At 41.5% G+C, this 26,863-nt stretch overlaps 1 long non-coding RNA gene across 1 annotated transcript in view; it reads left to right on the top strand.

Moving 5' to 3' along the window:
* The first annotated feature begins 8,654 nt into the window (after positions 1-8,654).
* LOC137096662 (uncharacterized) overlaps positions 8,655-26,863 on the top strand; it is a 300,873-nt gene continuing 282,664 nt past the window's right edge. Inside the window, exon 1 of the long non-coding RNA XR_010909602.1 lies at positions 8,655-8,953. This is a non-coding gene — a long non-coding RNA (uncharacterized lncRNA). The remainder of the gene's footprint in view (positions 8,954-26,863) is intronic.

The raw sequence follows: 26,863 nt of genomic DNA, 5'->3' as shown, positions 1-26,863 counted from the left end.
TTCCACATAATGTACTTCTTTTAATTTCATTTAATTGTTAAATATGTCCTCCCTCTGCTAATATAAACACAAAGCAAGTTTTCCTTCACCATTATCTTTTTCTTGCGTAGTTCTCTTTGTGACCTGTTGAGTATGTATGTAAATGATTTGTCTGCCTATATGTATACTATACCAGGCATGGACAAATTTGGACCCTCCAGGTGTTTTGGACTTCAACTCCCACAATTCCTAACAGCCTCAGGCCCCTTCCCTGTTATGAATTGTGGTAGTTGAAGTCCAAAAACACCTGGAGGGCCCAAGTTTGTCCATGCCTGGTATAGCATATATATAGGCAGACAAATCATTTACATACATACTCAACAGGTCACAAAGAGCACTACACAAGAAAAAGATAATGATGAAGGAAAACTTGCTTTGTATGTATATGTGCAGAGGGAGGGCGTGTTTAACAATTAAATGAAATAAAAAGAAGTACATTATGTAGACACCCCCCCCCCCGTGTAAAAGTTGCACACACATCTTCTCTTATCATATGTATGTGTCTGTGTGAATATTTCACTTTATCCCTATTTCATACACACACACACACACACAGTGTAAGGACTATGGAATTAAACAACATGTGCCATTTTTGCCATACCATGTATATGAGAAGTGAGCAAATGGTTTACAGACCTACTCAACAATAAATACTGGGAATTGTATGTGTATGTATATATGGTGATAGGCTAAAGTTATAGACTTCATTCGCTGGGAAAATGGGAAATCAAATTATTATACTATAATATCCTAAGCAATGTATGGGCAACTGTTGCCAGTTGCCAGTTTAAGATTTTATCTGTCATTTTTACTGGGTGGGGGCAAGGACAAACTATCAGCATACTGTATTGGCGAAGGCAATATCATGTCAGACTACACAGAGAAGCCATTGAAATCCACAAGCATGTGAACAATTTCAACAGAAAGGAGGAAACCATGAAAATGAACAAAATCTGGCTACCAGTATTAAAAAAACTCTAAAATCAGGGCAGTAAATAAAGATCAATACTAAAAAAAAACAGATGAACTCCAGACAAGAATCAATCAGGCTCAGCTAACACCACCCAACAAAGGATGCCCTGGCAGCAACCAGTCAGGCTTTGAAGCTACAAGGCCATTCAATGCTAATCAAGGTGGTCAATTGCAACATTCACACTTGCCTCAAGCAGACAAGAGTTCTTTCTCTTGCCTTGGACATTCCACAGATATACAAATAAACCCCACTTGCTTAGTTTCCAGCAGATCTCACAACCTCTGAGGATGCCTGCCATAGATGTGGGCGAAACGTCAGGAGATGGTGCTTCTGGAACATGGCCATACAGCCCAGAAAACTTACAGCAAGGTATCAACATACTTTCGAATTTAGTCATACTTCATTGCCTATTTTTTGTTTATTTGTATGGCGTTCAACGGTATATTATATGGTTTTGTCGACAGCAGCCTGAGCCGCACGTTAAATCCGTGGCTTCGCCTTAAAATCATGTTTCATGAGACCGAATTCGTTTCTGACCCGTTATTTCGCTTTTTTTTAGAGAAACTTTTCCCTTTTCCTCGTTCCTACTGTACTGTTTTGGTATTGTTGTTTTCAATGTCAACGAAACACGAAGACAAATGTGATGCCAGTGTGCGGAAGCGTCATTCTCTGCATAATTGATCTATAGACATTCATCATACAATCTTTGATTGGAGCAGACGTTTGGAGGGCATCCGCTCCTCTTACATTCCCTGCGTCCACAATGGTATGGAATTGTGCCATATCCCCAGTGACGTCACTGGAGCCGGTTCTGATTTCATTGGGATCCAATGGATTTAATTGCTTTCTTACAAAAACTGGTGGGTATAAATTCAGTCCTGAAAAGGGAAGGCAAGGAAAGAGGAAGGGATGAAACCGAAAACGGATGTGAAACGAAAATGCACAATGTGGCATGAAAGGGTCCTCTTTTCTGAGTGGAAAATAATGTATGTGGCAAGATTTAACATCCGTTCAAGGGACATGACATGATAGGATTTCCTCCATGTACAATAAACTTTCAGGTGAGCAACCCATGATAGCCGCAAGTAGGTAGAGCCACTTGTATCAGTTTGTCACCACTTTAGCTGCCATGGCTCAAGGCTATGGAGTCCTGCGATCTGTAGTTTGATGAGGTACTAGTGCTCTTGGGCAGACTAGGCTAAAAACCTTGTAAAACTACAACTCCTGTGATTCCATTGCAGTTCCTGAAATGACCCAGAACTGGGAGATAATCTTTCTAGGAGTGCATCTACACTGTAAATAAAATCAATGCAGTTTGACACCACTTTACCTGCCATGGCTCAAGGCTATGCAGTCCTGGGATTTGTAGTTTGATGAGACACCAGTGCTCTTGGGCAGATAGGTTAAAAACCTTGTAAAACTACAACTCCCATGATCCCATTACAGTTTCTGAAATGACCCAGAACTGGGAAAGAATCTTTCTAGAGTTGCATCTACACTGTATATAAAATAAATGCAGTTTGACACCATTTTAGCTGCTATGGCTCAAAGCTGTGGAATCTTAGGTTTTGCAGTTTGGTGAGGAACCAGCAGTCTTTGGCAGAGATGGCCAGAGATCATGTAAAACTAGAGCTCCCATGAGCATTGAGCCACGGCAATTAAAGTGGTGCACCCCTTGTTTCAAATCTCCTCTCAACCACTGCTAGACCTCAGGCAAGTCACACCTTCACAGCTACAGAAGAAGGTGATGGAAAACCTCGAGTGCATCCAGACTGGTTTAAAAAGCAGGGAAATCCCCAATTTTCGTTATTTATGTATTTGCCATATTTATACCCCTCCCTTCTAAACCTCCTGAAGGGGACTCAAGGCGTCTTTACACATAGGCAACTATTCAATGCCTTAAAAACAACATACAATTAAAATAAACATTTAAATTACAATTAAAATTAATACACATTACAACAGTAATTAATTACACATTACATTCATTGTTAAAACCACACCATCCACATTGTAATCGGGGACCATTCCAATAGTCGTTGCACATATTTCACATCCTTCTATTGCACTTCTATGTCCAATAGTCATTGCACATATTCCATATCCTTCTATTGCACTTCTATGTCAAATAGTCGTTTCATCTATTCAATATCCTTCTATTGCACTTCTATGTCCAGTAGTCATTGCACATATTCCACATCCTTCTATTATGTTCTTTGTGAGTATTATTATTGGGGCAGGAAAGGGAGGGGGGAGAGGTATGCACTATTTGTTCATTTCACAATATTTTCTTTCAGTTCCCAGTTCCTCCTGGAACCTTTTTTTTATAGTGGCTCCCTAGGTTCATTCCAGCCAAGCATAAAATCAGGAGGGGAAAAATAAATAAAATCTGGGACTTTTCAATCAACTTGGATGTTTCCCTCCTCTAAATAGCCACCTTGGATATCACTTTGAGAGAAGGATGGGAAATAAACCCAATAAACAAACAAACAAACAAATCCCCTATAATGTAGATACTTAGATACCATAAATTGGAACCGACCTGAAGTTACACAACAGCAACAACTACAGGAATCAGATTTTCCCCCCCTCCTGAGTCCTAGCGCTTATTTCCACAACTTATTTCCCTTTAGTATATCTTGTTTTTGGGTGCCTTCAAGTCCTTTCATACTTATGGAAACTTCAGGCGAAGTATTATGGGGTTTTCTTGGCAACATCTGCTTGCTATTGTCCTTCCCTGAGGCTGAGAGAGTGCAGCTTCCCCAGAATCACTTAACGGATTTCCATGACAAGGAAAACTTGTAGGACAGCAGTAGGAATATTCCAGACAGGCCCTATATTCCAGGATCTGATCTTAGGTTTTCTGCTTTAAACTGGAGTATATGAGTCCACACTGCCAGATAATCTGGAAGAAACAGAAAACCTGGGATCAGATCCTGTGATATAGGGCCCCTCTGGAAGGGCCCACGGTTTTACCAGTCCCTTCCCATGTAATAGAGTTTATGGATTAATGGACAGGCTGTCTCCCATCCAAGTACTAACCAAAGATGACCCTGCTTAGCTTTCAAAATCCGACTTAAAATCAAATATTTCGGGGGGGGGGGGTTATTTTTCATTTATCACAAGAATGAATAGATAACAGCTCTTTCATACTGCAATTCTGAAACAGCAAGTACTGCAATGGGCACTCTATTCCTTTGTGTTTGGAGAGACTTTTCACTTGATTCCCATTTCACAGATGAAAAGTTGAGGCTGCTAAACAGAAACATAATTGGTTGGCCTAGTGATAAACAAGTTGCCCAAGACCATCAAGGATACTTTGAGAAACAATTTATGTGTTTGTTTACTTTATTAGATCAAAGAAATTAGAAACCAGAAAGAAGTTCTGGATATACAGGAGCAATAACCTAACATTCACTTCACCTCTATTCTGAAACATATTCCCCAAAGTATCCTTCAATGACCATATTTGGTTCAAAGTGTCTGGAAAAGGGAGAAGGTCTAAAAGTCTCATTATAATTAAATATTAAAAGTTTTGATATTCCCGAGTTGTTAGTCCCGGAGTGCTAATCTATTACTTAGTATGCATCAACACTATAGAATCAATGCAGCTTGACACTATTTTAATACTTCACCTTTAACACCCTAGGAAATGGGAAATCCTGGAACAAAATATTATAAATTATTGGTTGCCAGAATCAAATACATCTCTCAAATGAAAGGAGGTCCAATTACACTCCTATGCCTTGGCAACCTAGAGGACAAAAGGAAGAAAGGAATAGGGAGTGGGGGGCAAGATAGAATAAATCTACACTGTAGAATTAATGCAGTTTGATGTTAGTTTAACTGTGGTGACTCAATGCTACAGAATCTTGTGAATTATAGTTTCACAATGTCATTTGGATTCTTTGCCAAAGAGTGCTGATGCCTCATGAAACTATAAAGCCCACCTCACAACCTCTCAGGGTGCCTCGTCAGGGAAGAATGCCCCTGGAATATGGCCATACAGCTCAAAAAACTTTCAGCAACCCAGTAATTCTGGCCAGGAAGGCCTTCAACGATACATATAAAGCCCATGGTTCCATAGCATTGAGCCATAACAAACCACATTGATACTTCAGTGTAGATACATGCTGTGTACAGATAGTGTACAGTACTCTGCCCCCTCCATATTGCATTACAGTGGAGGAAATGTAGTCATCCCAGATCCAAGTTCCATTTTATGCCATCTGGGCCACTCTGTGCATGGATTTGTGGAGAGGTTTAGAAGGCCTCATCTCATCTCTTCTCCCAGTAAAGCAGTGGTTCCCAAGCTATAGTCCAGTGGTTCTCGACCTGTGGGTCCCCAGATGTTTTCGCCTTCAACTCCCAGAAAGCCTAACAGCTGGTGGACTGGCTGGGATTTCTGGGAGTTGTAGACCAAAACACCTGGGGACCCACAGGTTGAGAACCACTGCTTTAGTCCTTCAGGTGTTTTGGACTTCAACTCTCAGAAATCTCAGCCATTTTATCTGCTGTTAGAAATTGTGGGAGCTGAAGTTCAAAACACCTGGAGAACTAAAGCTTGGGAACCACCAGGAGTTTCAATTGAGGAAGCAACACACACCTACTCACCTCCCGCCCCAGGGTTTTTGACCTCAGGTCTTGAATCAGTTCTTGGCTTCTGGCCTGAGCTCAGTGGGTCAGGTGAAGGCAAATGAGGGGCACTCGGTTTGCAGATTTATTGAGATTAAAAAGCTCCATCTCAGGTGGAGAAGAGGAAACCACAGAGCATCTACTACAATGCAGCCTGAGCTCTGCCACATGCACAATGGAGGGCCTCCTTATAGCCACACCAGAGGCTCTCCAAGTGGCCAGCTATTGGCCAAAGGACATTTAGTGTAATGCCAAATTTTTAAACTTTATGTTTAAAAATACATTACAACTGTACCCTTGATTCGCTTCTGATACGATCTCATGACCTCAGATGTGCCCTTGAGGAGGTTTAGGCAAGAGGACAGTTTCCAAAGTGACCTACAACTAGCCAAAGACCTTTCTTGGGGTGCATTACACTGTAGAATCAATGCAATTTAATGCCACTTTAAGTGCTATGGCTCAAAGCTATGGAATCCTGGGAGTTTTATTCTTGTGAGGCACCAGCAGAGAGGGCTAAAAACCTTATAAAACTATAACTCTCATGATCCCATAGCACTGAGCCATAGCACTTAAAGTGGCATCAAACTGCATTGATTCTACAGTATAGAAGCAGCCTTGGACTTCTTTGGGAGTGAGGCCAGCCTCTGAGGTCAGCGGCTCCGGAGGACGGTGGCGTTCCTGTTGCCATGGCGACGGCCTGAGGATTTTTGCCTTGTCTTTGGAGGATTTTTTAGTCCCCAGATCCAATCATTCTGGGGTGCAAGTATGCTTCTTGCTTTTGGTTCAGTTGGTATCAAGAGGAGATCATAAAACTATAAAAAGCAACAAGAAAAGTGGAAACTAGATAGACTTACTGAGCAATCTTTTATATTTCTATTTAGAAGGAAGTCTTTTGATGTGATGTCGAAGGCTTTCATGGCCAGGATCACTGGGTTGCTGTGAGTTTTCCGGGCTGTGTGGCCATCTTCCACAAGTATTCTCTCATGACGTTTCGCCTGCATCTATGGCAGGCATCCTCAGAGGTCGTGAGGTCTGTTTGTGTATATTATGTATATATATACTTCTGAAGGTGTCTGCCACAGATGTGGGCGAAACGTCAGGAGAGAATGCTTCTGGAACGTGGCCATATAGCCCGGAAAACTCACAGCAACCCAGTAAAACAGGGTGACTTGGAAGCCATTCCAATCCCATTCATCCTTGGGACTTCTGAATAGAAATGTACAGGATGGCTCTCCCAATTCACTCCTCTGAGGCTACACTGGGTATACCTTTATGTTACAGGTTTTCTGGGCTGTATATGGCCATGTTCCAGAAGCATTCTCTCCTGGCGTTCCGCCTACAGCTATGGCAGGCATTTTCAGAGGTTGTGAGGTCTGTTGGAAACTAGGAAAACACGTCAATATTTATTTTTTAAATGTCTGAAAATAACTTCGAAGTGGGGAAAGGACCTCCCTGCCAAACTTTCTAGAAACAGGCTTTCTCTCTCCTTGTTTTTGTGGTTTGTTTAAAACCTAAACAGGGATTTTCAACAGACGGGAAAATAAATAGATCTTTCTTTCTTTCTGTCTGTCTGTCTGTCTGTCTTTCCTTCTTCCTTCCTTCCTTCTTCCTTCCTTCCTTCCTTTCTGTCCTTCCTTCCTCCCTTCTTCCCTTCTTTCCTTCCTTCTTTCTTTCCTTCCTTCCTTCCTTATTTCCTTCCTTCTTTCTTTTTTTCTTTCCTTCTCTTTCTTTCTTTCCTTCTCTTTCTTTCTTGCTTGCTTGCTTCCTTCTTCCTTCCTTCCTTCCCTCATTCTTTTCTTCCTTCCTTCTCTCCTCCCTTCCTTCTTTTTTCTTTCTTTCCTTCCTTCTCTTCTTTCTTTCTTTCTTTCTTTCCTTCTTTCTTTCCTTCCTTCTCTTCTTTCTTTCTTTCCTTCTTTCCTTCCTTCCTTCCTTCTTTCCTTCCTAACTCCTTTCTTTCTTTTCTTCCTTCCTTCCTTCTCTCCTTCATTCCTTCTTTTTCTTTCCTTCTCTTCTTTCTTTCTTTCCTTCCTTCCTTTTTTCTTTCCTTCCTTCTTTCCTTCTTTCCTTCCTGCCTTCCTTCCTTCTTTCTTTACTTCCTTTTTTCTTTTCTTTCTTTCTTTCCTTCTTCCTTTCCTTCCTTCCTTCCTTCCTTCCTTCTTCCTTCTTTCTTTCCTTCCTTTTTTTCTTCCCTCCTTCCTTCCTTCCTTCCTTCCTTCCTTCCTTCCTTCCTTCCTTCCTTCCTTCCTTCCTTCTTTCCCTCTTTCTTTCCTTCTTTCCTTCTTTCTTTCCTTCTCTTCCTTCTTTTCCTTCTTTCCTTCTTTCCTTCTTTCCTTCCTTCCTTTCCCTCTTTCTTTCCTTCTTTTCCTCTTTCTTTCTTTCTTTCTTTCTTTCTTTCTTTCTTTCTTTCTTAAAGCCAAGGTAGATGAGGCGTGTGGGGGCTGGGCGGCGAGCTCAGATGCCGAAGTGCCGTAATTCTCTCTATCTGGTGGCTTTGGAAACCCAGAGAGCCCGTCTACCTATTTGGCCATCTGGCTGCTCTAAGCTTTGGCCTCATGCTGTATGATTTTCTCCGAAAATCTCTTCCGCCCGAGCCTTTGCTTTTATTGAATTCATCAAAAGCAAACTTTCCCCGAGTTTTTTTTTAAAGACGGGGGGCTAAAATAATAAGTCGACCACTGTGACATTCTCTTGGCTTAGGCCATTTTTCATAACGCAGCTGATACTCTTTTGTGCAGCCGAGGAGACTAAACAGATGAATAACGAGGAAAGTCTCAGGGAGGAAAAGGGGGGCAGGTCCAAAGCGGGGGAGGAAAGCTGTTCCTAGGCTTCTTTTTACCCCCATCTTTTTAAAAAAAGTTAACTAAAATGAGAGGTGCCTGCCTGTAACCCGGGGGGGGGGGGGGGAGAGGAGGAGGAGGAGAAGAGAAAGAGTCCCGCCACCAAAGAACGAGCAAAAGTAAAACCACCGATTGGGTCCCGACTGGATTCAGAAACAACTTTACACCGGTCTGCTTCGCTCCCTAAACTTTTTTTTTCTCAGTTTGGGGAACTAACTAACTACCCTTAAGGGCCTTGATGGAGGAAGCTGATCCGATGTCTTAATTTTCCCCACTTCCCTTCCTCAAACTTGCAACGAGCCACGCAGCCAGCCAACATCTCTCTTTATTTATTTTGTTTGCCTTTCTTCCGCTCTTGCAGTAATCCTTCTTGGCTCTAGGGTCAGGTCAGCAAGCCGGAAGTGTCTCCAGAAGGAAGGAAGACCACAGGGTGGGGGTTGGTAGTGTTTGTTTTGGATGGACACATGGGGTAAGTTTCATCTTTCAATTTCTTTGAGATCTCTGTGTGTTTTTTCCCCTTTTAAAATGTTGGGTGGAGGTATACCTTCCTCTTAAGTATAGAGTGATGTCATCCTCATGTCCTTCCAACCCATTCCATCCAATGTTCTGTGTGTCCTTGATTCCTCTTTTTGGGATTGGATTTGCTATTCTTTTTTATCATTTTCCCCTTTTTCTGACTGATTTTTCAATCTGAATCCCAATGTTTTATACGAAGGTTCAGCGTGTTCCTAGGGAGCGAGACTTTTAATATGTTTGTGTGTGAAGACATTCAATCTATCGCAGGGGGACTGGTGGGCTCAGGGTTTGTTTTTCTATGGGTCTGTGGGGAGAGGAGAAGCCTGACAGCATGGGCCCTGATCCAAACCACGCTTGTAAGTCAACGAGAACAGACTTGCACTTGGAAACCAGCCCGGTGGAATGAAACGGGACTTAGTTTCAATGTAAATATATATCGGGATAGGGCTGCGTGTTAAAAACCATGGGGGTGTTTGTCTCAGATTGCACCAACCCTGTTGGGGTGGGAGAGAAAAGGGGGGCAAAGGAGAGGAGCTGACCTGAACCAGCTCACAGAGTTGTTCAGGAGGAGTTTGCAAATGCATTTTGGGCTAGTCGGTTGTTGTTGTTTTATTATTATTATTATTATTATTATTATTATTATTATTATTATTATATTTTTACTTTTTTCTCTTGATCCATACCCAAAGAAATCTACACCACATACAAATTAAAATAGAAATTTCTCTGTCTGATAACATTCACACAGAAGCAGGTCTGTTACCAAAAATCAGAACAGTAAACATGTGTTGTCCAAGGCTGTGAGTTTTCCAGGCTATATGGCATGTTCCAGAAGCATTCTCTCATTACGTTTCACCCACATCTATGGCAAAGGTTGTGAGGTCTGTTGAAAACCAGGCAAGTGGGGTTTATATATCTGTGGAATGTCCAGCGTGGGAGAAAAAAATCTCTTGTCTGCTTGAGGCAAGTGTGAATGTTGCAATTGGCCACCTTGATTAGCATTGAATAGTCTTGCAGCTTCAAGGTTTGGCTGCTTCCTGCCCGTGGGACTCCTTTGTTGGAAGGTAATTATCTAGCTCTAGTTGTTTCGTGTCTGGAATTCCCATTTTCTGAGTGTTGTTATTTATTTACTGTTCTGATTTTAGAGGTTTCTTTTTAAAAAAATACCGGTAGGTAGTATCTTGAGAGAGAGTTAGGGTGCACCTCGACTACAGAATGAATGCAGTCTCGGATCCCACTTGAACTGCCATGGCTCGGTGCTGTGGAATCATGGGAGTTGTAGTCGCACGAGGTCTTTAGCCTTCTCTGCTGAATAATGTAAAAACTATAAATTCCAGGGTTCCAATTAGCATTGAGCCGTGACAGCTGAAGTGGGGTCAAGCTGTATCAATTCTGCGGTGCAGATGCATTGAAAGGTCACGTTCTCAATGACGTGGCAAGTGTTTCGGAGCTGAATGGACACGGGATCGGACCCTAACGTTACGTGTTAGGGTTGGCACTTGGAGATATTGACGGAGTGTTTGAAAATCTCTGTGTATTGAACCCTCCCCCCTACTTCACAATAATGCCATCGTGACACCCCTGCTTCCGCTTAGACAGACCACTGGGGAAGTGGGATGTACACGTATATGGGATCTTTTGCGGACGTTCAGTCAATAACCGAGGCAGTGGATGGAGCCGGAGAAGGCTCAGGGGCGATTTGGGGCAATGGAGCTGTTTGGCTGACGTGACAGCCTCCTCCTTTGCGCTGTGATTCATTTCCCATTGAGAAAATAATCCCAATATCTGAGAAAATGTGACACAGTCAAGTGACCCCGAACCACGGATTGAAACCACCTCAGGCACATTTTAAAAAGAAAGAAATCTATACCTTTCAATAGGAAAACACGAGGAGGATGGTGGTGGTTAAGGAAAAGGATTCAGCCACTTGACTGATGTCCTTTGAAAGGAAATCTCTGGGCTTGAATTGAGGCCAAGTCAAAGTGTTTGAATGTATGATGTTTTAGCATGGGAATCCAAATGTGTTTCGTTGCTTCAGCTGAGTCGCGCCTTCTCTGGGGAGTGCATCTACACTATAGAATTAATGCAATGGGACACCACTTCAACTGCTACGACTCAATGCTATGGGGATCCTGGGATTATAGCAGCGTTTCTCAATCTGGGGATCGGGACCCTTGGTGGGGTCATGAGGGGGGTGTCAGAGGGGTCGCCAAGAGCCATCAAAAACGGAGTATTTTCTGTTGGTCATGGGGACTCTGTAGGATGTTTGGCCCAATTTTATCATTGGTGGGGCTCAGAATGCTCTTTGATTGTAGGTGAACTATAAATCCCAGCAACTACAACTCCCAAATCTCAAGGTCTATTTTCCCTAAACTCCCCCAGTGTTCACATTGGGCCATATTGAGTATTTGTGCCAAGTTTGGTCCAGATCCGTAGTTGTTTGAGTCCACAGTTCTCTTTGGATGTAGGTGAACTGCAATTCCAAAACTCAAGGTCAATACCCACCAAACTCTTCCAGTATTTTCTGTTGGTCATGGGAGTTCTGTGTGCAAAGTTTGGTTCAATTCCAGCGTTGGTGGAGTTCATAATGCTTTTTGATTGTAGGTGAACTATAAATCCCAGCAACTACAACCCCCAAATCTCAAGGTCTATTTTCCCTAAACGCCACCACATTGTTCACATTGGACCCTTCTAGTATTTTCTGTTGGTCATGGGAGTTCTGTGTGCGAAGTTTGGTTCAATTCCATTGCTGTTGGAGTTCAGAATGCTCTTTGACTGTAAGTGAACTATAATCCCAGCAACTACAACTCCCAAATCTCAAGGTCTAATTTCCCTAAACGCCTCCATATTGCTTCCATTATTTTCTGTTGGTCATGGGAGTTCTGTGTGCCAAGTTTGGTTCAATTCCATCGCTGGTGGAGTTCAAAATGCTCTTTGATTGTAGGTGAACTGTAAATCCCAGCAACTACAACTCCCAGATGACAAAATCAACCTCTACCAGTATTCAAATTTGGGCGTATCGGGTATTTATTGCCCAATTTAGTCCAGTGAATGAAAATACATCCCGTGTATCAGATAATTATGTTATGATTCATAACAGTAGGAAAATTACAGTTAGAAAGTAGCAACAAAAATAATTTTATGTTTGGGGGTCACCACAACATGAGGAACTCTATTAAGGGGTCGCGGCCTTAGGAAGATTGAGAAACACTGGATTATAGTTTGGTGAAACACCAACGCTCTTTGGCAGAGGAAACTAAAGACCTTGTGAAGCTGAACTCCCATGATTCAATAGCATTGCGGCATGAACTGAGTGGATACACCATGAGTGGGTGCGCCCTTGGATACATGAAAGCGCATAAATATTAAGGCCTGGATCATCTTTGGAGTCCTACATGGAACCCATTTCTGTTTGTCTCTCTCTCACACACACACACTTCTGACTTCGTCCTTATCTCTCTTTCCGTACCACGTTTGGCTTCACTGCTGTACCGCATTTTCCTCTCATTTCCTCTGACACCTCTTCCATTTCCTTTGCTTTTCGTGTGATTTGTTGCATTTTCATTTCATGGTATCTGGAAAGCGAGGCTCCTTCGGAAACTGCTTGGAAGAAAGTGAAGAAGGGAGTCCTGGGAAAGAAATAAGTTAGAATCCGGACATCTGAAGGTGCATCTACACCAGGCATGGGCAAACTTCGGCCCTCCCTCCAGGTGTTTTGGACTTCAACTCCCACAATTCCTAACAGCCGAAAGGAATCGTGGGAGTTGAAGTCCAAAACACCTGGAGGGAGGGCCGAAGTTTGCCCATGCCTGATCTACACTGTACAATCAACGCATGGCCCAATGCTGCTCAATGGTGGAAGCTGTAGTTTTGCAAGGTCTTCTTTGCCAGAGAGTGCTGGTGCCTCACCAAACTGCAACTCCCAGGATTCCATAGCATTGGGACGTGATCATTCAATGGAGTCCCCGTGGCACTGCTGACCCAAAGGTCGGAGAAATCCGGGGAGCTGGGTGAGCTCCCGTCTGTCAGCTCCAGCTTCCCATGTGGGAACATAAGAGAAGACTTCCACAGGATGGTAAAACACCCGGGAGTCCCCTGGGCAAAGTCCTTGCAGTTCTCTCACACTAGAAGCTACTTGCAGTTTCTCAAGTCACTCCTGACACGAAAAAAATAAATAAATAAAAGGGTGTCAAACTTCATTCTTTCTACAGTATAAAGGCACCCCAACACAACGTTTTTGTATTCTTTTTTATTCTTAGGGGGTTAAGAAAGACAAAGGAATGAAAACACACGTGTGTTTATAATTCACAATGCACACACACACCTATAGACAAGATCTCGAATGTGGTGTAGTGTGCACCAAAATAAAAGTAGTGCCATATTCAGTTTATGAGAGCTGGGAGTTTCACACTTAATTTAAACCTATTTCCTATCTCTAGTGTATATGATTGCTGTGGTGTTTTAAATGGAGGCGTTATTAAACCTTGAAAGCTCTTTGTACCTTTTGGTTTTTTATTTTGAAAGGCGGGGGGGGGGGGTCGGTAAAGAAAGAACTGCCTGGGGTTGTGGTCTGCGAGACTCGCTAAGGAAAAAGGAAAAAGGGGGGAAGGCAACTTTTGCCCCCATTGGCTGTCTAGGTGAATGAAGCGCACCCTGCCACTGAACAGTCCTTGACCTTTGCCTTTATGTTTGCTCAAATGTTTGCCTAAAACACAATCGCCCTTGACAAGGGAGCCTGCTACCGGGTGACACCGCCTATTCAACAGATAGATGTTCCCTGCCACACACGCAACCCAGCGCGGCCTTGGCGACGGCTTAGGGAGCTGCAAAAGCCCCTCGACATTAATGTCGGGGGCCTGGCAGTGGCTGTGTCACGGGGGGAAGGAGGGAGAATCCAGTTGTTTGAGATAGCCATAACCTGTGCTGAGATTCCTCTTCCATTATTGCCATTCGTTTTGGCTTCCGTCGTTTTAATTTTTCCGTTTTGATCGATAGGATGGGAAAAGACCTCGGAGAAGACAGTTGCAAAGAGATCGCTCTCCCGTCTTCCGACACCTCTTAAAGGCGCTCTTCAAGGCATTTAGTTGCTGCTGTCAAGGTGCTGTGGGCTGTCTCTTAGAGAAGGGAACTGGCCAAACTACCTCCAAATATTGCTTGCCTATGGTAACCATCACACTAGAGAAAAAATCCACTTAAAATCCGGTTTCTGCCTCCTGCAGAATTCTGGGGTTTGTAGTTTAGGGAGGAGCCTTTAACAGCCTCACTAAACTACAAACTCCAGAATTCTACAAGAAGCAGAAACCGGATTTTAAATGGATTTCTCTCTCTCTCTCTAGTGTGATGTGAATGCCAATGGGTTCGCCATAAATCGACTGTATATGTGTGTTTGTGCATGGCTATCGTATACACTTCTACTCAAGGGTGAATGGAATTGGAATGGGTTGTTGTGTGTTTTCTGGTCTGTATGGCCGTGTTCCAGAAGCATTCTCTCCTGCCGTTTCACCTGCTTCAGGAGAGAATGCTTCTAGAACAGCCCGGAAAACACACAACCCAGTGATTCAGGCCATGAAAGCCTTCGACAGTACAAGGAATACAAGGAATGGAATGGCTTCCAACTCACTCTGTTTTACTGGGTTGCTGTGAGTTTTCCGGGCTGTATGACCATGTTCCAGAAGCATTCTCTCCTAACGTTTTGCACACATCTATGGCAGGCATCCAAGGCAATAAAAAAAACCTTTAAAAGAGGAAGTTACGTTTTCCTATAGGATTACATTCCTAGGTATTCAAATGGGGAGGAGATAGTGCCATGCAAAGATCATTAAGACAATCCCCCCTTTTAATTCCCCCTTAAACAACCTAGCTAATGGAAATTGGGGAGGAATCCCTAAGTCTATCTTGGCTAACTACTCATTGAGAACTGGAGACTTGTGCAGTCAGGGATGAAACCCAACAATCCTCAGTGGTTGTGAGGTCTGTTTGTGTATATTATGTATATATACTTCTGAGGATGTCTGCCACAGATGTGGGAGAAACTTCAGGAGAGAATGCTTGTGGAACATGACCATACAGCCCGGAAAACTCACAGCAACCCAGTGATTCTGGCCATGAAAGCATTCGACAACACTCTGTTTTAAGTTTACCATTCCCTTGGAAACACTACATCCTTTTAGCTGGGTTTAAAACCCTATTGAACTCAGAGGGACTTACTGCTGATTGGGCAAGTAATCGGTTATATTGCATCCAGGTTCATTATGTATATAATATATATAAGTCTATATGTATACAGTACACACATTTTATAGAGAGATACCGTGAGATATTACACACACAGAGACTTTCATTTATGTTTGTGCGTGTGTATGTATGTATATGTGTGTAGATAGATAGATAGATAGATAGGTTACTGTGGACATTCCACAGATATTATAAACCCTACGTGCCTAGTTTCCAACAGACCTCACAACCTTTGCCATAGATGTGGGTGAAACGTCATGAGAGAATGCTTCTGGAACATGCCATACAGCTCAGAAAACTCACAGCAACTCAGTGATTCCAGCCATGAAAGCCTTCAACAACACAATATACATCTATATACACACATACACATAATATACACAAACATCTGTATCTATCCATCTAAGAGAAATAATATACAACACACGCACTCTCTCGAATGCTATCTATCATTTCTCTAAGATCTGTCTATCTTCCTGTATGTCTATAGCGTATGTCTGTGTGTGTGATTAATAGTCCATTTAGGGCTAGGGAAACTGAGAGACTTGTCCAAGCCCCAAGCTCTGTTATGAGCCCTGCTGCCTCTTCGACATCCTCACTCTTTTGGGTGACTACTTGGTGTTGCCGTTTGCAAACTGGAGACAGCTCCTGTCCTTTAACTGCTGTGCTTGTCATGCCCACAGGTAACAAGAACCATAGACTGCAATCTGCTCTTCTACACAACCCTGGAAGGGTACAAGAGCTCTCTCCAGTTCTCTCTCTGGCAACCCTATGGTGGACTCCACAAGACCTTTGGGGACCCGCAATCGGGTTGTGCAATCTCGCATAGCTGTCATTCATGCCTATTCAAGGATGGTCAAGGATGGTTTTTGCTTCAAGGAAAAAAACATATCTTATAACTAGGGCAGGCTATTCGTCATCAATCTCACTGATAGGGTAAAACTATTATTCTGAATAACATTCTGAATAAGAGTGATCTGGAATCATCCTTTGAGGAGCATTTTAGGGAGTTGGGCATGTTAAGCTTGGAGAGGAGAAGGATGAGAGTGGACATGATAGTCATGTTTCAATGTCTGAAGGAGTGTCATATTGTGGAGGAAGCAGACTCGTCTTCTGCTGCTCTAGATACTAGGGCAGGAAACAATGGATTCAGATGGTGAGAAAAGAGATTCCACCTCAACATTAGGAAGAACTTTCTATTGGTAAGAGCTGTTTGACAGCACAATATGCCACCTTGGAGTGTGGTGCAGTTTCCTTCTCTGGATGTTTTAAAGCAGAGGTTATATGGCCATCTGTAGGGAGTGTTTTGATTATGTGTTCTTGCATGCAGGAGGGTGGATTGGATGACCCTTGCAGTCTTTGCCAGTTCAATACTTCTGTGATTCTGTGTAGTTTTGTCCTTGTCGTAAGTTTAGCCAGAGAGAATCCAGACTAAGACGAAGCTTTTCTCCATCGTGGTCACTTGTGTTTAAATCCACAATGAAGGGCATTGCCCATACAGTCACCCAGAAACATGCTTCATCATTACATTTCTTCCTTCCAACTCAGACAGTCTAAAAGATAACAGATTCTTGCTTACTTTTTGGGGGACTTAGGCCAGTTAAGAATACTGTGATGGAATACTTTGCATGAAAATAGAATTTGGATGAGAGCCAGGTGTTGTAGAGCTCTACACTGTGAAACGAATGCTGTTTGAAACCACTTTAGCTGGCACGGCTCAATGCTATGGAATCCTGGGAGTTGCAGTTTTACATAGTCCTTATTCACCCCCCCCCCCCACACACACACTGGTTCCGTGTCCTTGAGCCATGCCAGCTTAGGTGGTGTCAAATTTCTTCTTAGGTTCTTTTTAGGTTGTCTTAAGTTGGAAACGGCTTGACAGTGTTAGGGAAAACGACCCTAAAATATAGCAAAATATAGCGGAGCATCCAAAAATCAAACAGGATACTTAAAGTTGAGCAACAGCTCACAGCTTAGCAAAGCGTGAATGTGATGTGGTTGTAAAGAATTCAGAGCTTAGGCAGGCAAAGATGCAGAGCCCAATCTTAAAAATCACAAAAAAGTTTATTTACAATAATAATAATAATAATAATAATAATAATAATAAATAACTGCATTTCTTAACTCTAACACCCATCTCTTCTAAGGTTTCAAAGAGAGGGCAAAAACATTAATCTCTGCATCTCTCTTGACACATTGCAGAGAGAGATCTCAAAGCACATAGTACATACTCCAATAGAAAAAAACCCCTAAAGTCAAAGTAAAGGCTTGCAGTAGAAAAGTATCAGAACCAATAAGAATGAGAACAGAAACAGAGAGGAGAGAAGAAATTATATACATTTCAATTGTCATACAGGAGACACGGGGGAATGAAAACTCATAGTCCAGCGTGGGACCCCTGGGAGGGGTAGCAAGGGGGGTGTCAGAGGGGTCGCAGAAGACCATCAGTAAACACCCTATTTTCTGTTGGTCGTGGGGGTTCTGTGTGGGAAGTCTGGCCCAATTCTATCCTTGGCGAGGTTCAGAATTCTCTTTGATTATAAGTGAACTATAAATACCAGCAACTACAACTCCCAAATGTCAAGGTTTATATTCCCCAAACTCCACCAGTGTTGACATTTGGGCATATTGAGTATTTGTCCCAAGTTTGGTCCAGATCCATCACTGTTTGAGTCCACAGTGCTCTCTGGATGTAGGTGAACTGCAACTCCAAAACTCAAGGTCAATGCATACCAAACCCAGTATTTTCTGTTAGTCATGGGAGTTCTGTGTGCCAAGTTTGGTTCAATTCCATCGTTGGTGGAGTTCAGAATGCTCTTTGACTGTAGGTGAACTATAAATCCCAGCAACTATAACTTCCAAATGACAAAATCAAAGTCCCCCCCCCCCCCCCAATCCCACCAGTAATCAAAAATAATTTTGTGGTTGGGGATCATGAGGAACTTTATTAAGGTGATCGTGCCATTAGGAAAGTTGAGAACCCCTGCCTTAATCTATACTCAAACTTACTGCTCCTCGTTGAGGACTTGAGACTTGGGCAGTGTGGGGTTGAATTCCAACAGAAGGTACAAGACAACAACGTCCTCTGAATAAATCTTGGCAAGAAAAATCTAAGTTAGGGTCAGCTTGGAGGTTCACCAAAACAACCAAATCACGGCTGTTTCTCTTCTCCAGCTCTGAACGCCTTTTTCCAAAAAATCCCTTTCTTTCCGTTTGCAAATAAGAAAGCTGAACTTTGTTTTCCGTTATTGTAAGCCGCTTTGGTTTCTTATGCCGGGAGCGGGATATAAAATGAATGTATTCAATCAACGTTTTCGTATGCGTAAATCCAGTATGCTGTAATTCAGCTTTGTCACTGAATACATCTTTTTTACGACCCCTTAACTGACTTCAGAGGAATTTAAGATGCCACCCGAGACAGATTTACTTGGGATTTACCTTACGAGATGAATTATTTGGAAATCCGCCGCTGAGCTTCCTGGGAATGGCTTTCAAATTACTGGTGTCCAAAAGCCACGATGGGAACGCCAGGCCTTAGGATGCATCTACACTGTAGAATTAACACACTTGGTCAACACTTTAACTGGCATAGCTTAATGGGCAGACCTGCTTAAGACCTGCAGAACTACAACTCCCAGGATTCCATAGCACTGAACTATGTTAGCTAAAGTGGTGTCAAACTGCATTAATTCTACCGCGTAGATGCACTTGTTCACCTCATCACACTAGAGAAAAAATCCACTTAAAATCCGGTTTCTGTCTCCTGCAGATTTCTGGGGTTTGTAGTTTAGGAAGAAGCCTTTAACAGCCTCACTAAACTACAAACCCCAGAACTCTGCAAGAGGCTGAAACCGGATTTTAAGTGGATTTTTTCTCTATTGTGATGAAGTAGTTTCTAAAGTCCTCCACCTGGCTGCAACAGCATTTCTCATGGAAAGACTAATCTTTCCTATTGACCTATTTACCGGATGGTTTTAAAAATAGTTCGACTCAGCCACTTTGAAAGTTTTCGGATATCTGAAAGTTCTTAGACACTTGGAAAGACAAACAGAAAAACAAACAAATAAACAAACCCAGGAGCGTTTCCAGAACTCTAGGGATGGGGAAAGGACCAAACTTTTCTACAGACTTCAGGGGAAGTTTTCTAAAGGCCTAGAATAAAAATGTTTCTCGCTCTCTTTGGCATCAGGTCTTCCCCAGGGCTTCCTCTCCTGTCTCTGCCAGCCCTTTTCAATCTCTGCTCCACAAACATGTGAGGACTTGCTGGAGAGAAGAATAAAGTTCGGCCCCCATTGTCCTCCCATTAAGTTGCCAGAAGTTTTCTATGAGGGCTCGGCTGGACTGTGTCCAGTCTGGAACCCATAAAAGAAATTTACAGCCTTGACACATCAGGAGCCGTCTCTCCTCGCCCCCTCCCTCCACATCCAGTGCCAGAGAGGAGAAATTGAGATGTAAAGGTGCCTGGCTCTTTCTCACAACCCTAAAAGAAAGAATGAGACTGTAGTGGGAGAGGCAAGCAAAAGGTTTAGGTGGTGTTCTTCTTGTTTTACCTGTCTTTTAAGAAATCTGCTCATTACACCATCTTTTCCATGAGGACATCTAAGCATTTATTTCAAGCATTGTCACTAAATGCAAGGAGATACCTCAGCTTTGTCAAAAGTTAGGCAATCATCCATCCACCCATCCACTCATACATTCAATCTCTCTTTCTCTCTCCCATCATTTATTTATTTATTTATTTATTGCATTTATATACTGATTTTCTCACTCCTGGGGAGGACTCAAAGCGGTTCATAACAGTATCAATAGCAAAATGCAATGCCTCACATGAATAAACACATCACACATCGAATTAACAACCAATGACAATAGATTAAAACCATTAAAATTATAAAACAACAATCACAGACACAACATAAAACATTTAGACCTTGCATCATCATCATCAATCTTATTTATTCTTTTATGCAGAATGAGTGTTTTCTAATAAGATCATCCATGTGGTTGTGAATAGCTGTGGCACTGACATCAGTCACTGAAACTGAGATTAAGGAAATACTAAATGTGACCAAGGCCAGCCACTTGGAAGCATGTGGACCAGTTCTATTCTGAAGTAGGTTCTTAAAATCAGCACTCCTGCATAATCACCTGCTCCAACCTTTCAATGGACTCAGGGTGTAATTACACTGTAGAATTAAGCCCATTTGACAGCAGTTTAACTGCCATGGCTCAATGCTATGGAATAATTGGAGTTCTAGTTTTGAAAAGTCTTTAGTCTTTTCTGCCAAAAGTGATGGTGTCTCACCAAACTACAACTCCCATGATACTGTGTTACGGCTGGCGGGGATGAGAGATAGGGTCTTCTCGGTGGTGGCTCCTCGGCTGTGGAACGCCCTTCCTACGGACATTAGACTAGCACCATCTCTAATGGTATTCCGCAAAAAAGTGGAGACCTGGCTGTTTGAGCAGGTGTTCGAATAATTAGTGCAATGATTGGTTAATGAACACTGGAATGGAACAATGGATGACGAATCTGGATCATGTTTTTGATGATGAGATGATAATGAATGGTTATTGTAGTAATTGTTATTAATTATGTAATGTGTTAGGTTATTAACTGTTTTTTATACTGTAGCATTGAAATAGATAGGAAGCAGGTTCATGGACCAGATTTTCATCCTTGTGGCCCAGGATTTTCTTATATGTTGTTTCATAATTCAACATTTCACAATCTAGCTGGAACTAATAAATGGGATTCCAGTCTTAGATTGCAACAATATGAATACACATATCATTGCAATCTAAGACTGAACTGCTAGGAACAAAGATATGTCAATGTGCAAAATATATAGCAGATCTTCAAAAGTGTTATTTCCGTTGCCCCCAAAACATCCACTCTCCCATAAAATATATTGCTTTTAATTATGTTCTCAAGAGATGAAAAATAAGTAGTCTCAGTTAAAAGTAACATAGTTGATTTACTTATAAACTTCACATATTCAGCATACAGATACATTTCTTATTGGTTGAAAATTTAAACAATATGTTCTTTAAAGTATTCTGTTTTAGTCTCTTCTTTGTTGCATACAGACTAACACTCTCTTCAGTCTAATACATTACTGAACATTGACTCAATACAGACTCACTATACACTGCAGCATACTAACACTGACTTTACACTAATACTGACAATTGCATACTGTACTAATTGACTTCTAAACTATACTGGCTTCTAAAATGGAGTTTCAGTCTGAATAGTCCCAGATCTGGTCACATGGTCTGAAGTTCCTCCCACAACCTCAAACAACATAGAGTTAAGGGGAAACTGCATATCAATATATACATATAATGTAGTAAGCCATTACAATTATATACATAACAAATAACTAGTATAGGAGGCTTCTAGAAGGTTGCTATTCCCAACAATGACAACTCTCTATATGCCATTTCTCTTCTTCTCCTGGACCAGCACTACTGCTTTACCCTAATGATCCCCTTGGGAATACCACAGTTCTTGGTTCCCTCTTTTCAATTTTTATCTCCTCTCCTCTTCCTACTCCCCCCCTTCAGCACTTTATCTCATCTGTATTCCTCCTTTGGTGAGGCGCATCTTCAGTGAAGGTTCATTGTGGATAAACAGGGTAGAATCATTGCTGCTAACTCCACCACAGCTGATTCCGAAACAAGGGAAAGCAGTGAACTATATTACTAAAGGCATCCCTCCTACATCCCAGTTTTGGTTTGCTGGAATGAGACAAAGAAGTCAGAAAAGGTTTTCAAACAGGAGCATTTTGAATTTTACCAGAGGGCTGGAGACCCATATTGTGCAGGACTGTCTTTACATGAAAATATGCTTTCTCTGCCTTTGGGGGACCATTTACAGTTTTGAAACATAAAGCTGAAAGATGAACAGAATTACAGCCATATTGTCAAAAGATGTTTAAGCCTGTAATGTGAAAAGATGAAAGCTTTGAGTTTAGTTTATGAAAAGATAGCTGGAGTAAAGACAGGCATGTTGCTGTGGCTTGTAAAATTATGAAAACTGTTAAGAACTGCAGCACAATTTCATTTTTATCACACTTTTAAAATGCCTGGCAACATGCTAGACAAAGAGCTTGATTGTATGATCTAGATCAGTGGTTCTCAACCTGTGGGTCTCCAGGTGTTTTAGCCTACAACTCTGAGGAATCCCAGCAACTTTACCAGCTGTTAGGATTTCTGGGAGTTGAAGGCCAAAACATCAGGGGACCCAAAGGCTAAGAACCACTGATCTAGATCCATGATTGCTAGAATGACACTGATAGTGATTTCTGAGTCTGAGATTTAGACCTAAAGTTAGCACTGAAACAATCCTTCACCATCCTGTAGGATGACAAAGGTTAGCTAGAAAAGAAAAAGTCAGTGCTTTCAGTGACCATGATGGCTAGGCATCCTAGGTATGACCTAGCTGAAGATAGATAACTTTACAACATTGATTTGTGCTATGAGAATCTCCCAGTGAACTCTCTCTCTCTCTCTCTGTATGCTTTCAGATCCCATGCATTTCATAGGGTTTTCTTAGGCAAGGAATACTCACACGTGGCTTTGCCTTTCTTCCTTTAGCTTTCAATACTATATGCATTGACAGTCTCCCATCCAAGTACTAACCAGGAATGAGCCTGCTTAACTTGCAAGATTAGACAGGATCTGATACATGTGTAGTCTGCTTGATAGGACATGTCAGTTTGGAAAGTAAAGCTAGTACGAAATACTACATCAAGAGTTTAAATGGGGATACATTGCTTTGAATATATTTGACCAGTCCTCTCTCACTTTAACTGGTTACAACTGATATCTATGAAAGAATGAAAAATGTTAATTGTGACTTATAAGAACCATAAGAATACAACAATTAATTTCACATTGGCCATTTTATTAAGACTGCATTTCTAATTGTGTAGTGATGACTTGATACTTGTAGTGGGGAAATGATCAATAGGTCTGATTAATTCTGAGATATAAAAATGTGTTTTTTTTCAGTTCTTTTCATACACTTTGAAATATTTGTTTTAGGTATTGTGACATGAAAATAAAGCACCCACAGAGATGCCCCCTCCCCTTCACATACATATCAATATTGCAATTTTGATGAGAGGTGTGTACTTATAATACCTTGCACAATGACTAACCTGCTTGCCTACATAGATAGCAGCAATGTATTGCTAACAGGTGTCTTCCATATGTACTTATTTGTATCAATTATATTAAATGTCTTAATAAGTGATTATAGTAAATATCAGAAGGGCTGCACTAGACTCAGCCCACCACATTGTTGCCCAAATTCACTAGTTACAGCTGAAATTCAACCAGTGGTTACATTTTCTGCTTCTACTGCAATTTACTATGACATTTAGTAACAAAGGTGGCAGTTTTCTATGATTCAGAAGTGTACCATAATACTATCCTACTGTTTTGTGTTGCCACCACATGCCACAAGTGTGGTTTTGCCATGCTGAAGGCAGACTGCCAAAAATGGCCAGGCTAGGATGTGTTGACCACCTCTGTCTGTGGTCATCAATAGAAGGCATTCTGTGAATGTCTCTTCCAATTTAAGCTTAGATTTCAATCGCTAGAGGTGGAGCCTTCTTAGTAGCAGTTTTCAGGACATTTGCTTCGAACTAGACTTGTATCCCTTAAGTAATAGTTTTATTACTTAAGGTAATAAGGTAATACTTAAGTATTTTCCATCTATGCATATTTATTTATGAGTAGCTAGCTAATGAGCCCATATACTAGTATTTTTCAATTTCAACCCCAGAATAATGTTGTACTGTAATATCCATGACCAATGATAATCCTGGCTGTAATGTTGGAAGTTTTTAAAGAGCACATGAAAATGGGACTAAGTTGGAAAGGACTCCAGCTGATTCAGAGTTTGGACTTGAATGAAGGTATTTCCAGATTTATTGGTTCTATAAAAGGCTTTCTGTTCAGTAAAACCATATTCCCATATGAACAGTTACCTCAGCTTAATAAACTTTGATTCCTGTGATATGTAAATAGAAAATGGGTTAAACAAGAATGTCTTCTTTGAACTGATACCAAAATGAGAGACAGCCATATTGGTCCATTGGAAGGGGGGGGGGGGGAGAGAAGGGGGAATCATAATTGCCTGTTCATAAATACCTTTAAAACAAACACCCAGAAGCTCATGAAGCAACAAGGAAGCTGCAATAAGCCATCAAAGCATATATGAATATATGTAGAAATTGAACAGTTACCATTTATATAGTATTTAACACTATTTACTTTGGGTAGTATAAACCTCGTCAAGAGAGAAATTGGCCCAGTAAACCAGTAGCTGAAGTTTAGTGGCCTGGGAATAATCTGAACAAGCAGAATGATACTGGGTTACAGAAGAAGAAGAAGAGGAAGAAGAAGAAGAAGAAGAGGAGGAGGAGGAGGAGGAGGAGGAGAAGGAGGAGGAGGAGGAGGAGCAAGAAGAGGAAGAATTTTACCCCACCTCCATCTCCCTGAAGGGACTTGGGGCGGCTTACATGGGGCCAAGACCAGGCAACATACAATTAAAAGCAAAGCAATAACGAATTACAATTTTAAAAGCATAAAACAGCATAACAATAATAGACAACCATCAAGCAGCAAAATACAATTTTGAAAATGCGGGGAGGAAGGCCAATATTTGAGCTGATTAAAAGATAATTGGTTCAATAGGGTGGATGAAAATGTATAATAGCATAGGAAATATCATGAAAACATTTAGCATACTGTTTTCTGGTAATGGCATGCTGCGTAAGACTGCTATTTCTTTTTGGTGAAGGATGGGACAACTTTGGCTCTGAGAACAATGTAGTTAACATTCAAGTCCACCAAAAGTGATTCTACCATCTTGTTCTAGAACAGAACACTAACAACAATGGACTAAGCAGTGGGGAAGACTGACGGCAAGGATAGAACTTCCAACTAATGTGCTGCCTACATATAAACCACATATTACATTTCAGCTGTAATATAGTTCTGGCAATTTTGCTCTAAACCTTATTCACAGTATGTTCTCTCTGCCCTCAACATTCACAAGATATGGAATCACTTGGCATTGCAAATTGTATGGTCAAAATATTTCTCCATCTCTCTCTACCTCCCTCTTTCCACTCCCCCCCCCCCTTTTAAAACAAAAATGAATGTAATAGCATCAAAGTTTGAGTGCGTTTGGGTTAGGATCACAGAATCATAGAATCAGAGTTGGTGTTGGAAATGGCAACCTTCTCAATGCTCCACTAGTTGTTTGTTATGTAAATAATTGCTTACTGTATTGTGTGTGTGTAAATAGGTTTGCAATTTTACCTTAACTCTTGATGTGGGAGGGGCTGCAGACCATGTGATCAGAACTGGGCTTGAATCAGACTCCATTTTAGAACAGTACAGTTTAGACTTCAGTAAGAACAGTTTTGTTTTGGACTTCAGTAGGAATGCTTGCTTACAGACTTCATTGGACTTTTAGACTAGACATAGACTTTATTAAGACTCGCAGAACAGAGAGATGCCTTGGACTTTTGGACTGTTAATTATGAGAAATGCCCTACTCGGAGAAACTACTTCAAATCCTATATGTAATTGGATCCATATGCAAACTACCTGTATACTGAATACATGAAGTTTGTGAGTAAACCAACCATGTTACTTTTAAATAAATCTATTTAGTTTTGTCTCTTAAGAGCATGATTTAAAGGCAAATATATTTTAAGGGAGAGTAGATGTTTTTGGGCAACTAAAACGAACACATCTGAAACTGCTGAATGCTGGTGAATGCCATTTTCCCAAAAGGATTTCTTTTACTAAGAGGTTATAGCATCGATTTTCAAAAGGTTGTGACTTCTAACAAGGTCACAACTTTGCAAAGATCATAAAATCTCCAAAAGACTATGGAGATTTCCATTTTTCAAAAGTTGGACGAGGCCACTTGGCCCATTCAGTCCAATCCCATGCCATGCAGGAAAAGCACAATCAAAGCACCCCTGATAGATGGCTAACCATCCTCTGTTTATAATCCATCAAGGAAGGAGCTTCCACCACACTCTGAGGCAGCGAGTTCCACTGTTGAACAGCTCTTAAGGTCTTCCTAATGTTCAAGGAATCTCGTTTCCTATTATTTGAACCCATGGCTCCGAGTCCTAGTCTACAGGGCAGCAGAAAATAAGCCTGCTCCCTCTTCCTTGTGACATCCTTTCAAATATTTAAACATGGCTATTATGTCTCCTTTCAATATTCTCTTCTACAGGCTTACTTTTAGTAAGACTCGTTTTTTTAAAAAGTCACCTTCCTTCTCTCTCTTCTTTCCCACTATCTTCCTGTATGTGCTTGGAGGCAGCCCCATTTCCAATAAATGTTGCCAGCAGTCATCAGATTGTGGGGAAATGTACAACTGGCTAGCCATCTGCTATCATGTTTCACAAAATCTATTTAAATATGTTATGGGGGCATGAGAAAGTGTGGCCAAAGAACACGTAGATTCAGCCAAGACAGAAGATGTAAAATGAGATTTAGTTTCTCAGCATTTTCTTTAAAACGTGACATGGGGCCACACTACCCTTTATCCCAGGATCTGATCCCAGATTATCTGTTTTAAACTGGA

This window comes from Anolis sagrei, chromosome 3 (genome assembly GCF_037176765.1).
Source record: "Anolis sagrei isolate rAnoSag1 chromosome 3, rAnoSag1.mat, whole genome shotgun sequence".
Taxonomy (NCBI): Eukaryota; Metazoa; Chordata; class Lepidosauria; order Squamata; family Dactyloidae; genus Anolis; species Anolis sagrei.
The sequence above is the reverse complement of the archived record's forward strand: the minus strand, read 5'-3'. Positions and strand labels throughout refer to the sequence as shown.